Below are 18,144 nucleotides of genomic sequence, written 5' to 3' on the forward strand. Positions count from 1 at the left end.
ATTTTCCCTATAACTTTACAAAAACACAAAAAAAGTATAAATAAGTATTTATATTTGTGTATAAGCTGTTTAGATTGTCAAAAAGCCTGTGTTTTTAGGATTTTTAACAAAGTTTGTGTACTCAGACCAGTAAAATTTGGGATCACAAGTTTTTGCCATGGATATTTTGTGGGTCAGAAGACAAAAAGTTTTGGAACCACTGGCTTAGAACACTGAGGGTTTCTAACCTGGTGCCCTTCATCCGAGGGACAAAAAGGTTTGATTAAAGCCCAGTATCTTTTGGGGAGAGCAATGGGCCCACTTATGAGGTCCCCGCTCACCTGGGTTGTACCCATCCCCAATTACCATTACCATTACCATTACTTACTTACTGACTGACTGACTGACTGACTGACTGACTGACTGTCTTACTGACTGACTGACTGACTGACTGACTGTCTTACTGACTGACTGACTGACTGACTGACTGACTGACTGACTTACTTACTTACAAACAAGCCAGAGAAACCAGCCCAACCGGCAAGGTAGATGATATTTGCCAAAGTTAGGATAACTTATGGTCGATGCTTGTATACACGCCATAGGACGCTTGTGTGCTGTTGTTTTTCGAAAATGATGTCCGTCATTTGCGTCTTTGATCTTCCGTTTATCTAGCATACAGAGTAACAGCAACACTAAAGCTGAGGTAAATTTGGTCAAAAACAGACCTGCAGATGCCTGTAAAGCCAAATTGGATGTATTTTCCTGCAGCGATACTGCACATCTACAGTACATACATCTGCCACCACCACCGCCATCTTGGATCTTATATCTACTGTGGAAAAGGGTTTTCACAAATAATCATTTTTTAACTCACCAAAAACACACTTTTCTGTGTAGATAAAAAACAAACTCTCAAACTTAGTTTTAAAAGTATACAGATTGTGGATATGTGGCCTTAATCAAAAAAGCTTTGATTTAAACTTCAATCACTGCAGATATTAGATATTTCTATCTATTGTAGACTTTGTTGTCATGATTCATGTTTCCAGATTGTTTCTTCCTCACTGCACCATGACTACTTAATCAACTAACCATGCTCACCTGTGTCGCTTCATTATCGCCACCTGTGCTCTCCCGCAGCTCCCTTCAGACACAGAACAGGTGCCAGATATTCTGAAGCTTTATGCAGACCAAATCCATCACTTCTTCAAACCGAGTCATCTCGATCCTGCTTTATGCCTCCTGAACCTCTGCTCTTTGCCTGCCCCTTGCCTGGTTTTGTTGTGATCTTGGATTTAATAGTCTTGACCCACGCCTGACTCCTGATCTCCCTCTCTGCCTGCCAGTTTCTGTAGCTGTCTGCCAGAGGATGCCATGATAACAGGACCGTCTTTTCAACCACACTTTCCCTTGTCGCCCAAGAATCTCCTTTTAGATCATTCCGCTCACACTTGGAAGAACTGTTGACACATTGTTCCTCCTTGAGCTGACTGAGATGGTGCAAACGTCATTATCAGTTACACCTCGTCCTCTCTTTGCTGCAGGCACACGGTTCCTGAAATCCCGTACCACGATGCAGCCGTCATTGCAAACCGTTTGCTTACACATTCCTCACAGGAAGATGCAGGTACGGTATGGCACCAGCAGGTGACCAACACAATCCAGCTATGATAAACGTTACCGGTTTGTCCATCCATCCTAGACATCTTTGTTGAATGTTTGTTTTGGCACCAGATCAAAGGGGTGGCAAGTATTTTGTTGTGATTCCCAGCCAAGGATCTGATGAATATTACTGCCATTATAACTGTGGCTGTGTTATGAACTGCACAGCCCTCCAAACTTTGCAGCATGCAAGCGTAATTTCATAAATTCAATCTGGTGTGTGACCAATAAGCATGGATTCTGTTCTCCAACAATAGCTTTATGAAGATTTTAGGGGTAAGGTTTCTGCAGGTGCACAGGTCTATTGGGAGCTGGACAAACCATACACACACAGTTGTACAGTTTTTTTGGGTCAGATGTGAGCCAGCATTTAATTTATTGGTCTGCAGTTTCACAGTCCACCCTAAAATCTCACAATGTGAGAATGTGCTGATCAGATCAGCTACTCAAAAAAATATATACTTCTCACCAGCAGTTTTGACATCCTTTGTGAGGCTCTGTTGTATGATTGTAGATGACTGCAAATCCCTTAGCACAATATTCCTTCAAAACAAGAACCCAAAGGTAAAAACCATGAATTGCCTTTTAGTGTGCTCGTTAAAAGCAACATCTGCAATGCTACATTCATTAATTTATCTTTACCAAAACACAAAGTTCTTTATTTCCTCATAAATCCCTACAGTTTTAGTAAACAACTCAGGATTTAAAAATCTGGAAATAAGGGAAAATATACTTGTTTGTGAGAAAGGGGAAGGGCAGAACAACTAGCTATTTATCTATCAGATGAACAGTTAGCATGCTAGGCTCAATCACCTACATAACAATACAGTTATGTACTGTACGTGTATCAATATTGCATAGAGTCAGTATTTTTGAGGGTGAAACAGTAACAGCTGTTTGAAGGAAAGCTCAGGACAGAAACTTCCTGTGGAACAGAACAGCAAAATATGTGCATCCCAGCTAAAGTAGTTGCTTCTTTTTTATCAGCAAAGATAAATTAACAAATAGAAAAAAATAAAATGCAAATAACACACATCACCATAGATTTATCCATCCATTTGTTGCCTGGCACATCTATTAATGCAGTGTGACTGAGCTAATACAGGTGCAAAAAGGGCACGTAATTGTTGTTGAGGTATGTAAAAATTCACTGTTATACCAAGTTTTTTGTCTTAGTTACAGTAAATCATAAATATTGTATGAAAGATACGCACATTATGGGAATGGTATAAAATAATGTGGGCTGTCAAATAGAGCACAACTTGATCCTGTGCAAGGTCAAAGTGAGAATTAAAATATTTCTTAGATAATTCTCACACATTTTATTCTCCTCAGCTGTGTGTGTGCCTCACAGGCCTTCACTCTGCATATGTTTCCAACTACGTGACAAAAATATAAACACTTTACAGTTTACAGTAGACTGGACTGATGAGGTTCTTTGATCATTTTTAGGCTGCTCTGTTTTCTTGTCTGAGGTTAAAGGATTTTCAGTCCCGGGGTTCAGTTTCATGATCGTTAGAGTTTAAACAATAAAAACTCAAACTAAAAAACAAAATCTAACACAGTGTTCAGATGCTCCTTACATCCAGAAAACAGAACAGAGTCATTTCTGTAGATTCCGGTCAGATTCATGACTTTGTGGGTTAAAACTGTCGACTGAAAAACTTTGCGTGGCTGCCGCACTTTCTTACGGCAGGTGAAAAGTGTGCGTATATTTACATTTATTTATACATTTATTTATAGACTTTCACGCAACGCTGGTTTTGATACATTCCAACGTGGGCGTAGAACCTGGTGCACGCAACTTTTTTATGCATACGCACCGTTTATACATGAGGGCCCTGGACACTCAGGTTTCCTCAGACAGACCAAAAAACATGACCGTTAGACTAAATGACAACTCTAAATTGTCCCCAGGTGTGAATAGTTGTTTGCAGACCCAAACATATAGTGAGGGTCTGCTGGGAATCTCCTGTCAGACGGAGCTTCAATTCACACCTCCGGGGGAACTTCGAACATATTTAGAAGGAGGTGGGGGGCATTGAGTCCAAGTGGGCCATGTTCCATACCTCTGTTGAGGCGGCTTACCTGAGCTGTGGCCTTAGGGTTGTCAGTGCCTGTTGTGGCAGCAACCCTCAAACCCGCTGGTGGACATCGGCGGTGAGGGATGCTGTCAGGCTGAAGAAGGAGTCCTATTGGGTATTTTTGGTCTGTGGGACTCTGGAAGCAGCTGATAGGTATAGACAGTCCAAGCGGATTGCGGCTCCGGTGGTCACTGAGGTAAAATTTCGGGCATGGGAGGAGTTCGGAGAGGCCATGGAAAAATACTTCTGTACAGCTTTGAGGTGATTCTGGTCCATCATCTGGCGTCTCAGGGGGGAAAGTGGTTCCCCGCCAACACTATTTATGGTGAGGATGGTGCGCTGCTGACCTCAACTCGGGACGTTGTGGGTCGGTGGGCGGAATACTTCGAAGACCTCCTCAATCCTACCGAAACGTCTTCCCATGAGGAAGCAGAGCTTGAGGAACCTGGGTTGGACTCTCCACTCTCTGGTGCTGAGGTCACTGAGGTGGTTAAAAAGCTCCTTGGTGGCAGGGCGCGGTGGATGAGATTCGCCCGGAGTTCCTTAAGGCTCTGGATGTTGTGGGGTTGCACTGGTTGACGCATCGTATGGACATCGGGGGCAGTTCCTCTGGACTGGCACACCGGGGTGGTGGTCCCCCTATTTAAAAAGAGGAACCGCAGAGTGTTTCAACTATAGGGGGATCACACTTCTGAGCCTCCCTGGTAAGGTCTATTCAGGGGTTCTGGAGAGGATGGTCAGTCGGATATTCAAATCTTGGATTCAGGAAGAACTGTGGTTTTTATCCTGGTCATGGAACAGCGGACCAGCTCTACACACTCAGCAGGGTCTTGGAGGGTGCATGGGAGTTTGCCCAACCAGTCTACATGTGTTTTGTGAGCTTGGAGAAGGCGTTCGACCGTGTCCCTCTGGGACTCTTGTGGGGGGTACTTGGGGAGTATGGGGTACCAGGCCCATTGATACGTCCCTGTACGACCGGTGCCAGAGCTTGGTCCGCATTGTAAGTCGGACTCATTTCCGGTGAGAGTTGGACTCCGCCATGGTTGCCCTTTTTCACCGATTCTGTTCATAACTTTTATGAACAGAATTTCTAGGCGCAGCCAAGGTGTTGAGGGGATCTTTTTTTTTAACTCTTAAGGACAGAATTTCTAGGCGCAGCCAAGGTGTTGAGGGGATCCTTTTTGGTGACCTTAGGATCACCACTCTGCTTTTTGCGGATGATGTGATCCTATTGGATTCATCAGATCGTGATCTCCAGCTCTAAATGGAGCGGTTTGCAGCCGAGTGTGAAGCGGCCGGGATGAGGATCAGTGCCTTCAAATCCGAGACCGTGGTCTTGAGCTGGAAACCGGTAGGGTGCCTTTTCCGGGTTGGGGAGGAGGTCCTGCCCCAAGTGGAGGAGTTTAAGTATCTCAGGGTCTTGTTCACTAATGAGGGAAGAATGGAGTGGGAGATCGACAGGTGGCTTGGTGCTGTGTCTGCAGTGATGCGGGCGCTGTACCAGACTGTCGTGATGAAGCGAGAGCTGAGCCAGAAGACGAAGCTCTCAATTTACCAGTCGGTCTACATTCCTACCCTTATCTACGGTCACGAGCTTTGGGTAGTGAACGAAAGAACGAGATCGCGGATACAAGCGGCCGAAATGAGTTTCCTCCGCAGGGTGTCTGGGCTCTCCCTTAGAGATAGGGTGAGAAGCTCAGTCATCTGGGAGGGACTCAGAGTAGAGCCGCTTCTCCTCCACGTCGAGAGGAGCCAGTTGAGGTGGCTTGGGCATCTTTATAGGATACCTCCTGGACCCCTCCCTTATGAGGTGTTCCGGGCACCTCCCACTGGGAGGAGGCCCAGAGGAAGACCCAGGACATGCTGGAGGGACTATGTCTCTTGGCTGGCCTGGGAACACCTTAGATCTCCCAGATGAGCTGGCCCAAGTGGCAGGGGAGAGGGAAGTCTGGATCTCTCTGCTTAGGCTGCTGCCCCCGTGACTTGACCCCAGATAAGCAGAAGAAAACGGACAGACATACGGATTGGTGGAAATTCCTGTTTTAGCTTTCTGCTGATGTTTTGATCAGGACTATAGATAGATCTGTTCCATAAGAATTGGTTGGTGAACGAGCAACCGAGGAGGTGTTCTTAAGTTGGTTAATTTATATCGCATTAGTCTGGCCTGGCCTCCCCTCCCCCACTTACAGATTCTATCTCACAGACTGACTTCATGTCTTTCAGCACTTGCACAAACCCACAGTCACAGCCAAATTCATAGGCACTCATACGAGGATTCGTTAGCACATAAAACATGACAAGGAGGGAGACGTTGTATGCATGGTACAAAAAGATTTTGTGACGTGATTGAGGCAACAAGAAGGGGGAAAATGGAGGTGGGGGGTGGGGGGTTAGGAAGATGGATGATGTTGGGGAAACAGGAGGAGAAATGGAGGAGCATGTAGACAGGCAGCAACAGAGAGAGAAGTGGGGGTGAGTTCATATTGGGGAGGGGGTTGTGGGGTGGCGGTGGATTGTGGGAGACAAGGCTTCATGACGTTTGTTTCCATGGTGATGGTCTCTCTGTCTCCCACATGTAGGGAGATGGTGCTTTAACGTGTATGTGTGCATTTCTGCATGTGTGGCAGCTGTGGTATTTTTTCCCCTTTCAATAAATAACTAAGCTCTTGATTTTTTTCGTCTTTTTTGGTGTAGTGGCCATTTTATTGATATCACGGCTATGAATGCTCCCAGTTTGTACTCTGAAGTCCTTCAGGCGCCACACGCTCTCCACGCGCTTCACGGGCAAATTAAAAAGCCATTAATTTCCAGAAAACCAGATGCAATGCACAGCCAGCAATAAATGCAGCTTTAATGGTTAAGTTTTGCTGGGGTGGGGGGNGCATTGGGGGTTGGGAGAGGTGCTTGTGTGCACCAAGAGTTCTCACGTCTGCATTTTAGAAATCATCAACTGGTAGATTTTATAGCTTATAACCCCATATTTTATCAGTCATTTGGAGTCGGGACTGCTGTAACTGAGGCTGGTTTGTTTGCAAAGCCGTATTTTTCTCAAATCTATTTGTGCAAATGCAGCTTGCACCCTCAGACGGCTAATAATTCCAACCAGCTTGCTCCGGATACCAAATCAATTACAATGAACCAGTTTGTTTTCCACCTGTGTCTCAGTTCTCAAGCCTCTCACTCACTGATTACTGTAATTACTGTAAAAGAACAGGTTGTTGTGCTCATTTTCTAGCTTTTCGCTTATAGAGTTTTCTAACTTCACTTTAAAAAGCAGACATTTTTAATGTGAATTGAAAGAAATGTGTTGGTTTCACATGCAGGACTGTGTGCACACTTTGAGACGTCATTGGTCTTTGCACGTTTTTTCTTTATTTTTTTTTACGAGATGTGACATTACATGTGCTGGAAAAACAGGCTGATATCTGTGTGGGGCGTGACCAGCATGGCAAAAAGATCCTGTTGCGATCCGCCAGGCTGGATGAAGAGGAGGTGGAGGAGGAGGAGGAGGAAAAGAAAGTGGCAAGGGAATGGTGTTGGATGTTGAAGGCAAGATCGCCACCTGCTGTCAAAAAAACTTTCCATTAAAAATAAAAACACTTCACAGCACAATTAATGAGAAATGAATGTAAATACTGTATGTGGTTGTATAAGAGTAGCTCTCTATCACGTGCACACACTTGCTTATTTGCTTTTCAAACTACTGAGCATGCAGCTCTAGCATCAGTTTTGGTTGATTTTCCATAACACTGTAGATAATTTAAGGTGCACATCAATTTCCCTTCATTAACCACACACCAGCGGCTATCTTCCCAAGACATTTAATTACCAATCAGCTCCCGTTTGAAGCACAACTTTGGAATTAAGAAATGACAAATTAAAAATCAAACTCTGTGTATGTGTGATACAATTTAATAATAATCACCTCCTTCGTCAAGATTAGTATTCCTAAAGCTATGTCTCAACTGGGCTGCAGCTGTTATAAAATAGTAAGTTAATTTTTTAGTTGCAGTTTCACTGAAGTTTGAGTGTTTGTGGCCAGTATGCCATGCAGCCACTTTCTGCACGTCCAACTTTTAAAATCACAGTCTGCTTCATGAAACAACATTCTAGGCCCTGCATTATTTTGTTGCCCACTTCAAGTTGTCTTTGCATTCATTAGTTGTTGTTGGGAATACACTTTTGAAATGAAAATTTCAAAAGCAGGAGGTCAGAGAAAGGTGTTATTCAGAGTTTTTTTTTTTTTTTTTTTTGAAGGGGAACAAGACGTGGAGCGACAACAAACCCTCAGCTCAGAACACATTTTGCTCAAACTCTAAAAAGATGATGGTCTGACTGAAACCAAGTCCTGTGGCTGAGCTGGGCTCCTCTCCTCCTGGAGAGGTAGCTGCGGAGTGAAGCCTAGGTGAAGGCAGAGAGAAGCTTTGTCCGCTGGAGGAGAGAGTTCCTGGCTCAGGTGCAGTCAGTTATATCCACAGGGCAAAGCGATGACACTTCATTTCTACTCCTTTATTAACGTTTTAACAAGATTTAAGTGTTTAAAATTCCGCTCACTCATCCAGTTAGCTTCACTGCGCACAGTCAAAGCACCAGGGCAGCCACCAAATAAACGAAATAAACTAACCACTTTAGTTTCGGACGCATGCGCCTACCCCCAGACGCACACAGATGAATGTACAGGAAGTTCTGACAAAAGACACTTTCTTATTTTATTTTGTCCACCATTTTTGTAATAATAAAGTGAAAAATCATTAAAAAAGTCAAATGCTTATAAAAACATTTTTTTCTAACTCAAAGGAAAATCTCAAGGTAGCTATGCACAGTGCGTACAGCCATACACCTGCAGGCGCCACTGACCATCATTGTGGATTTTAGATTTCAACATTTCACGCTGATATAAAAACAGATTCTGAAGTGAGGCAATGTTGTAAAGTGACAGGATTATAAGTGTTCAAGAGTCTGATGGCAGAGGGGAAGAAACTGTTCTAATGGTGGGAGGTTCTGATCCAAATGGACCAAGCCTCCTGCCTCCTCCAACTCTAACGCTCTGGAATTCGGAAATTATTTGAGAAGAATTTGAGACACAAAATTGGTGAAACAAGGTTTTGAACAAGTTTAAAATTCAAGTGACAAGACTGGAAACATCTGTGATCTACACAAGGTAATTAATAAACCTCGCAAACATTTTGGGACGTTTTGCTCACAGTCCAATGAGATTTTGACAATAATAATATAAGTCATCATTTTTGGATTAGTGGTCATGCCTAAGAAGGTACCAGTAATGTTTAGGAATGAGTCAAGGGGTTGGTTAGCCTGTGCAAATTCATGGAAATTAATACAATGTCCAACTAAAAATAGAAACACAAGTGGGTACTCAGGTTTACTTTTTGTGAAACATTTTCTGGTATTATAATACGGAGGTGGCAAACTCGTGCCCACGTCAATATTCATACTGTACATAGTGCCATAGGCCATACTACATCAGTGACCATATCAAGTGACTAATCATTCAAAAATATTGACTTTTTTAATAAGTAAAAAAACTATGACCCAGCTTCCTTCAAAAAGCCATAAATCCCATATCTATAATTAATAACCTCTTCAGGACCAGAAGTCCTTCCGGGAAGCAGAGCCCAGTCCTAATATGGTGCATTCCAGTCAGGGTCAAGGTGCAGGGTATAGACCCTACTTTATGTAGAGGCCCACACAGTTAAATTAAGATCTTTTTCTATAGCTTTATTAGATTTTTGGATAACTTAAATAGGCCAAAATTAAATATAATAACAATAAAGTTTGGGCTACAAAAACAACCCATATGTGTACAATATGATAAATTTAACCCTAAAAATAATCTTTAAAGAAGGAGAGTTGCATTATGCATGACATATTTAAATGTACAACTACAATAAGTTTAAATACTTTCTTAGTACTGAAAGGATTCTCTGTAAGTCGCATATCGAAGCATATAAACCAGGGGTCTGCAACCGTTATGATCAAAAGAGCCATTTCTGCTACTTGATTCACTAATAAAATGTGTACAGAGCCAGCTACAACTTTGATTATTAACTGGTGGTCCGTGGGCCTTTTCAAGGCCTTTTTGGGAACCTTTACGGCCAGTGGAGGAGACATAAAACTAAAAAAATATATTGTGAATTTTATTATTATTGTTTTTTTACATCAGGACAAATGAAAAGACCATATTCATATAAAGAAGAAAAAATACTGTGTAAAGTTTATACCGAATATCATAAAAACTAGTAAACCTGAACTATAAGGAATTTTTTTAATATAATAAATCTTCAAATTCTTTAAAGGTTGAGAGATTGAGAGATGGATTTGAGAGAAAGATCGTAGAAAGAAGTTGGATTATTTAAGTAAACATCAGGCTAGTATGAGCTAACATGTTTTACTTTTTGTACTAGTAGTATTGATCACATATTTGCATACAAATTGATTTCTGCTGTGAGTATAAAATTCAAACAAATAAAAGAGAGAAAAAACTCTGTTATATTCGGTCACGTTTTCAAAGAGCCACTGTAAAGGGAACGAATCGCATGCGGCCCCAGACCCACAGGTTGCAGACTCCTGATATAAACAGTGGTTACTCACCGGAGTCAGACGGAAAAAAAAAATCTTGCAGTGATGAAAAGAAGACTTTGACGTTAGTTGCATGTTCGTGTTCTAAAAAAAATCCTTCTTGCTAATTTAACAACTGGCTTCTGCTTAGGTCTGGGAGAGGACTGTTTTTTCAGTGACACGGAAAACCGGAAGCTCGTCCTCGAGTGTGTCCCCAAATAATGTTTCCCCACCAGATGGCGCGCCGCAAAGTAATCTCTGAAATTAGTAGTAGCAATATGAGGATTAGATTTTTGATGCTTTTTAAGCTCATAAAAATACTCAAGATCTTATAATGCATGAATACATAAACTGACTAATAAAACATTAAGCTGTGTTTTAGGTTGAACACTTAATCTGAATACATTTTGCATAATTGTTGTATTTAAGGGTTTATGAAGTACAGTTTATCCCTGAAATTTTTAGTTTAACGTACAGATTAGTACATTTTCTTTTCATGTTTGATATAAATTATGTAACCTGTTTTTTGATTAAACTCTGGCTAAAATATCCATCCATTATTTAAACCTGCTTCCTCCTTTCAAGGTCACGGCAGTCACATATTCAGCAGTCACTGTGCGAGGGGTGGGGTACACCCTTGGCAGGCCATAAGTCCAAATGTCTTTCATAATTTTAAGAATTAACACAGTTGTGTTTAATGAAAACAGTCAGATGAAAACATCACCATAAACATCTCCTGCCCTGACAAATATTTGATAATTCACAGGTGGCTATAAACCCACTAAGGCGTGTAAATATTTGTGAACATCTTAGTGGTAATAATGTAAATCCCTAGTATTTTTAGGTTTACAGCTTTTGTCTACAAATAAAATTTGGACTTTTCATTTTAGTTTAGTTTTTAGTTTGAATGATTTGACTAAAGTGAATACACATACAATTGGATCTTTTAAAACAGCAGTAATTCAATTAACTGCATTGTTTATGTGCAAATTCTTTGCAAAATAAGTTGCAAATGAAGCGGTGGTTGATGATAAAATCTCAGTGGTCTCAGTATAAATGGAGCACGTCCACTCAACAAGCCACTAGATGGAGCCTGAAATGATTTTATCAGCCTGAACAAACACATAAAGTCCATGTTTCCTGAGAACCAGCCCTGCCCATCTGCTTAGAGGCCTTCAGACCATCTGGAACGACTCACACGATGAATGGTCCAGGAGTTAAAGGTCACACACTCTGCTTCACCACCCGCTCCAGCTCCAGCACAAATATTGAAGTCTTGTTAATATGATGGATTCAAGGTAACAAAGCAAGGTAATGTTGGGCATTACTTTGGACCTGTCACAGAGGAAGAAAGATCATACAGGAGAAAGGAAAAAAGGCAGAGAAAACTGGCTCCTTATAGATGTAGTCTAGTCCTTTTTTCAAGACAAGTTCTGTCAAATTAACAGTAAAAGCACCTTATATTATCAGCAATGACCTCAGGCAGAGAGCACATAGTGTGGAGAAGGTTGAAGTTTCCCTCCAGGCCACAATAAAACTAAAATTATATTTCAAGCTGAAATAAAAACAATTTATTTAGAGGCTGCTGGATCAGTCTGACTACACAAGTCAGGCAGACGGAAACATATGCAGCTTCTGCTCCATCACTACATTGCACACAAAACACAAGCCTTTTTCAAGGCTAAGAAAACAGCAGCAGACTAAAAAAAAGTAATGGAAAATATAAAAGTTTATTAGTAGCTAATGTCGTGATCTTTAAAAGTCTAAAACATTGTGGGCACTCATTCAGTTAGCTATTTATTAGCTTTAACCTGAATGACAAACAAAACTTTTTATTTTTCTACAATTCTCACGTTTCATTAAAGAACAGATTTTTATGTTTAAATCTGTGAGGTGCAAAGTAACCAAACCTATGACTGAAATATTGGAGAGATGTTTCTGACCAATCAGGTCTGTACGTGAGGATATCCACTGTCATTATATATCTGTTTCCCCTTGACACTGTTCATCTCTCATATCTTCACAAGGCACTGAACTTTGCCATACTCTTTGGGGTATGAGCCTTGTGATTGGCTTAACAATWCATTTGGCGATCTGTGATTGGTTGTGAACTGACACATGGGTTCGGCCTATTGTATATTATATGCTGTGTTCTGCTGACGCCCGGAAGCAGCAAGCGGACAGAACCCTCCTGATTGAGTTCTGTGTGACTGTTGCTCTCAAATAAAATCATATTTTGATTATCACATACGCAGACTTTTCTCGCATTATTCCGACGTGTTTCTGCATTTGCCGCGACAGTTTTTGGCGTTGTCAATTAAGGCAGTTTCCGGGTTTTCGGGAGTCGCCCGCTGCGGCCGACCCATCGGCTGGACGGAGAGAGAAGAAGGCATTTTTGTTTTCCCTCTACAAGTGTCCATGCTGGATTCTGCTTTTTGGCTCGGCCGCTTGTGGGTGTCCTTCTCGAGACCGGAGCTGAAAAAGAACCTGTCGACGGAAACACGGGTGAGCTAACGTTTTCATTAGCACGTTATGCTAAACAGCTGCGGCACACATTGAAATTATAAATTTTAGATGCTGATCTGGTCTTTCTGGGGCTGTAATGACACTAGCTGAGGTAGGTGTGGGAACGATTCATTCCGCACCAAGTTTAAAAGCAGGGAGCTTAGGTTTTCTGTTTTTTATGTAGCCTGGATGACAGCTTGGTTATCCATGGTGAGTTTCAGGCAGCTTAAAATGTTTAACAGCTGCCGTCTTGTCTCTCATTTTTTTTGAGGAGACATCTTGTAGGTTAGGGGTCTTTCACCGTGACCGCTGTTCCGACATATCGTTTTAGAATGTCGTTTAAGTAGGGCGATGAGGCCTGAGTTTTCAGCCGCAGAATGTGACCAGAGAGGCTTTTCATTTCGAGACCAGGCTACGACAAAACAAAGATGGCGCTGGCAGCGGGGAACATGTGTCTGCGGGTGTGATGTCTTATAAGTTGGTTTTCCCGGGGACCAACGTGATTCAAAGGTTAAATCAAGAACTGATAAAAGTTTGTCTGTCTGTGAATCATTTTTACTAATCACTAATATTTAATGGAGCGCATTTTGGGCTCTGCTGTGTTCGGCTGCGCGGCGCCTCCTCCTGGTAGGGGCGGCTGGGTGGGGGTTTTGGCCAGGGGCCCGGTCATTCCCCCCCCGCCATAAGCTGTGTTTTGAGGGGGACGGTGTGTGCGGGCAGCAGACAACCCGTTTTGTTTGTTTTCTTCTCCATTAAATCCCTGACATGCATGAAAACGGATGTTTTTTTTCTAACTAACTCTCAGGGTGAAGTGTGATCATTATTTTATGAAACTTTTGGGAAAAAAATGTTTGCTGAACTGTTTTTTTTCTCTTTTGTTGGTTTTCTGTTTCAAATGATTCAGTCAGTGCTTTTATTTCATTTTATCTTTTYCCTTTTAAAATGAGATGCAGAGTTAAAAGGGAAACATATAATGTCACATGCCATTTAAATATATAAATGAAGTATTTCTAACTTCTTGGAGGAAGTGAAGAAGGAACAAGGTGATTATTATTTTCTTCTTCTTTCTTTATTTTATTGTTTATCTGAGATTTTCTTTTAATGATGGAGCAGCATTTAAAGGGCATTAAAAATTAAATGCCTGCCATTTTTATTCAGAAGCTGCTTGAATTAAATAGAACTGTTTCATTGATAATATCTTGTTTTGTTTTTTGTGTGTGTTGTTTTTTATGTGACGGGGGGAGTGTTTCCTGATGGTCCCTCTGCTCTTTCTGCTTCTGCTCTGGCCACCTGAGACCCGAGGACTGGACTGACGATGGACATTTTGGAGAATGGACAGAGTTGCTGAGGCCAGCACTGAGATGTCAGGACCATTATCCAGAACAATGAAGGCCTCTCGTCCTGACCAGCAGAAGCTGATCTTCACCTATAGGCAGCTTGAAGGTGGCCGCACCCTGTCCGACTGCAGACAACATCTACAACATCTAGCAAGTGTCCACTTTTCACCCAGCACCATGACGGCGAGATAAGGTGGGCCACGTCTGACGTGTTTGTCTAACACTGCTCCAACCTACTACCCACCCTGCAACATTTCTTTCAATATGAACAGCAGCAAAACAGACTTCAAGATCCAGGTGGCTGTTTATATGTCCAGCTGCGAAGAGGCTGTGTGAAAGTTGAAACAAAGCTTCAAAGTCTGAGTCTCAGAACCAGCAGCTGGTTGCTACTTTTCATCACCTATTCTTCATGTGACAGCCTGAACGTTTAATAAGTTTGTTTTTGCTGTTTCTGACAAGCTGTTCTATCAGTCAGCTTGAGTGACCATCATCAGACTGTTGGGAGGAAGAGAGACGGGGGTGGAGCGAAGCTCCCTGGGTGGGCTCCCACGACATAATGTGCACACCTGTGATCGTTGGGACGGTTTCTGGGATCCAAGATTCAACTGCGGACGAAGTGATGACCACAGACTTTGACCACATCGGGCCGGGTTTCTGGTGGAGGGAGGTGGAGGAGATTGTGTGAGACCATCATCAGACTGTGGGGAGGAAGAGAGACGGGGGTGGAGCGAAGCTCCCTGGGTGGGCTCCCACGGCATAATGTGCACACCTGTGATCGCTGGGACGGTTTCTGGGATCCAAGATTCAACTGCGGACGAAGTGATGACKACAGACTTTGACCACAGCGGGCTGGGTTTCTGGTGGAGGGGGTAGAGGCAGATTGAGTCAGACGGCCAGCGCCCCCTCATGGAGAAGAGATGAGTAAACGCACACACACAAAAATATATGTTCTGTGAAWGAAACTTTTCCTTTCTTTTGTCGAGCAAAACCATAGCTGCTCTGAAATTATGAACTTTGACAAAGTATTTAAATAATTTTTGAAAAACATTTTTATAATGAGTGTAGAAGGTTTTTCCTATAACTTTTGTTGTTTCTGTGTTTCGTTTTCTATGAGGAGATGGCTCTGCCCTCCGGCTTGCGTCTGGGGCCCTCCCAACCTGGCTCGCCCACCAATTGTGCCAGCGGTGGAGTGACAGGGGGAACCTGGTTCGGTGCGGGGGTGCAGTACAGCTGACTGCCGGATGGCTGCTTCGTGCCGGGTTTCAAAGGGGGGGGGGGGGGGGGGCGGGCCGGGGTAAAGTCTGTCCAGTTTTGGCACCCTCCCTTTATCAAGATGAGTACACACTGGCATACTCATACACTCCAGAAACTAAACATGAGGGAAGAGGGGGAAATTTTTGTTAAGGGTTGAACCACATATAGTTTTTTTTAATTTTATTATAAATTTGACAAAAACAGCCTTATGGACAATGCTTCTTTTGGTCATTTTCATGAGTGGATGTTTTAAGCAAATACTTCGTGACATCTTTAATGACCTAGGTTTTTCATGACATTCTGTTCATCTACAGATAGTGGTTAACGTCACAAGACCTTGCTGACAACAATAATCATTCCTAGATATCATTTGTGTTTATCTTTGTGTTTTCTACGGTTTTGTTTACTGCAGTTCAATGAAAAATGGGACTAGCTCTGTTTGTTTGGTTGTCTGGTTTATTTGTTTTTTTCCTTTTGTGTCTAATTTCTGGTCTGTTGTTTCCAATGTGTCGTCTGCGCAATTTTGTTATTTTTTTTGACCCTCCTTAGTTAAAAAAAAAAAATGAATAAAAAACAGAAGGCCTCAGAGGTAAATGAGATATAACCATGGTTAAATGTGTTGATAACGGTACTGTTTACATATTTTTTTAATCTAAACCTAAATACGATGACCGTGAGTCTGCAAAAACATTAGCGCGTATTTGCAGTTTTCACGTAACGGATCTTTTTAGTTTACACATGTGGGGTATTTCAGATCTGACCCTCTTTGCCCACATGTTGTTGCGAAACAGTCTAAAGCATTCTAGTGAGGTGGGGGGTCTACCCTCCTTCCTGCGTTGCGCTGCACGCGTTTCGTACATCGGCTTATCTCTCAACATTCATTTTGCCACATCTTCGATGCTGTTTCAGGTTGCCTCACCCATTTCCAGGTTTTTTATCTCCTGCTGAGACTTATCTGGGTGGCTGGTGGGGATCTGTTTCAGCACCACGACCCGGGTTCGCTTGCGCTCGCTGGTTCTCACCTGGAGGCACAGAAGGGCGTGGGATTACCCGGCTCGGGGGTGCATGTGAGACCGTGTGTGAGGTGATGATGTCATCAGTTCTCCCAAACAGGACTTTAAGTTACTTCCATAATTACATAATGGGACAACTGCGAACCTGTTTTCACAGGCAGTTCCCTGGGAGCCAGTCGACTGTATTACATTGCTAAATGAGGATTTTTGCTAATGCTAAAAGTAGCAGAAATGAGTGCAGCTTGTATACAGAATATGACATCTGGTTTCCCCTGGCTTTGTTCAGAGAACAGAGGCTTTGTTATTTATAAATGACGGAGYACTGATGTGTTTGAGTTTTGTTGTTTCTTAAACTAAAAATATAATCATTATCATTTTCACACACGGAAATGTCTGTCTGACAGAGTGTTTTTGACTTATTTCTAATTTTTGTCTTTTCTCTCTGTGTTTTTGTGAGTCTATTTTTTTCACAGGGACAATGCTGTTTCTCATGGGGGGGTGATGCTCCATTTCCACCTGGACCGACTAGGAGCTGGACCTGGCGTTTTCCTGGGGGTCCTATCGAGGGATAACCATTCGTTCCAGCATCATCACATCCACCTCGAGCAGGCCTGATTCGCGGCTGCTATCTTTCTGGGCGAGGGTTCTACAATGCTACGCCTTCGGCCCTTTTTGTTGTATTTTCTGGGCGCACAACCTGCCTTTATTGACATAATGAGAACAGAACAGTTTTACACAGTGTGTGAATGCTTTTGCCACACTGTTTTACATTCTTTCCGCCTCCATGAAACTTTGATTTGTCCCATCTGCTATACTGAACTAATTTGTGCATCTCTGACTGGCTTATTATTGTGAATTTTTAAATACCCCACCAGTTTAATTGCAATGCATTTATGTCCTCACAAAGCCTGGGTTGATATTTGGCTCCCCCTCCTGGGAATAAAATATGAGAGTACATGGTTTTTAAACATTTAGTCTTCTCTGGATGTTTTGGGGTTAATTTTTTTTATTTTATGCTTTGTTCTGTTAATTTTCTTTTATGTTTTTCTAGAGTTTTGTCCTCTTGTGCAGTTCCCTGGTAAAGCTTAGATGGCTGTCTGCTGAGTCTCTGTGAGATTTCTTCCATCGGCAGCCATTTTTTGATAATTTGTCTCTTTCTGCGGTTGTGGTAGCCCGGGTGGGGGTGTTCCATTACCTTGAGCCTGGTACCCTCAAAGACATAGTTGAGGGAGTATTGGCCCATCTGGGTTTGACTTGAGGTCTGGGGAGCTGGAGAAGTGCTGTCCAAACGGTGTCTGTCATTCACAGAGGATTAGTTCTAGGCTTAATTTAGGGTTTAGCTTAGGTGTGACAAGAGGAGGGGGGAGCTTTACCTTTAGTTTAATTTATTTAGACTTTAGGTTTTAGCTTTTGTTTATTATTTTTTGTTACACATTTGTTTTTTCTTTTCCTTGCACAAACCAACTTATGCCAGTAATCCATTGCACTATTTTCCCCATATTTCTCCATAATATTTGTTGAGTGATGTATTTGTGTTTCAAGATTTCATAATTATTCCATTTGGTTTGTTTTGAGTATTGTTTACTCAAGAGGAGGGATTGTCATGGACTAATTATTTATCTGTTTCCCCTTGACACTGTTCATCTCTCATAACTTCACAAGGCACTGAACTTTGCCATACTCTTTGGGGTATGAGCCTTGTGATTGGCTTAACAATACATTTGGCGATCT

Source organism: Austrofundulus limnaeus, unplaced genomic scaffold, assembly GCF_001266775.1.
Source record: "Austrofundulus limnaeus strain Quisiro unplaced genomic scaffold, Austrofundulus_limnaeus-1.0 Scaffold537, whole genome shotgun sequence".
Taxonomy (NCBI): Eukaryota; Metazoa; Chordata; class Actinopteri; order Cyprinodontiformes; family Rivulidae; genus Austrofundulus; species Austrofundulus limnaeus.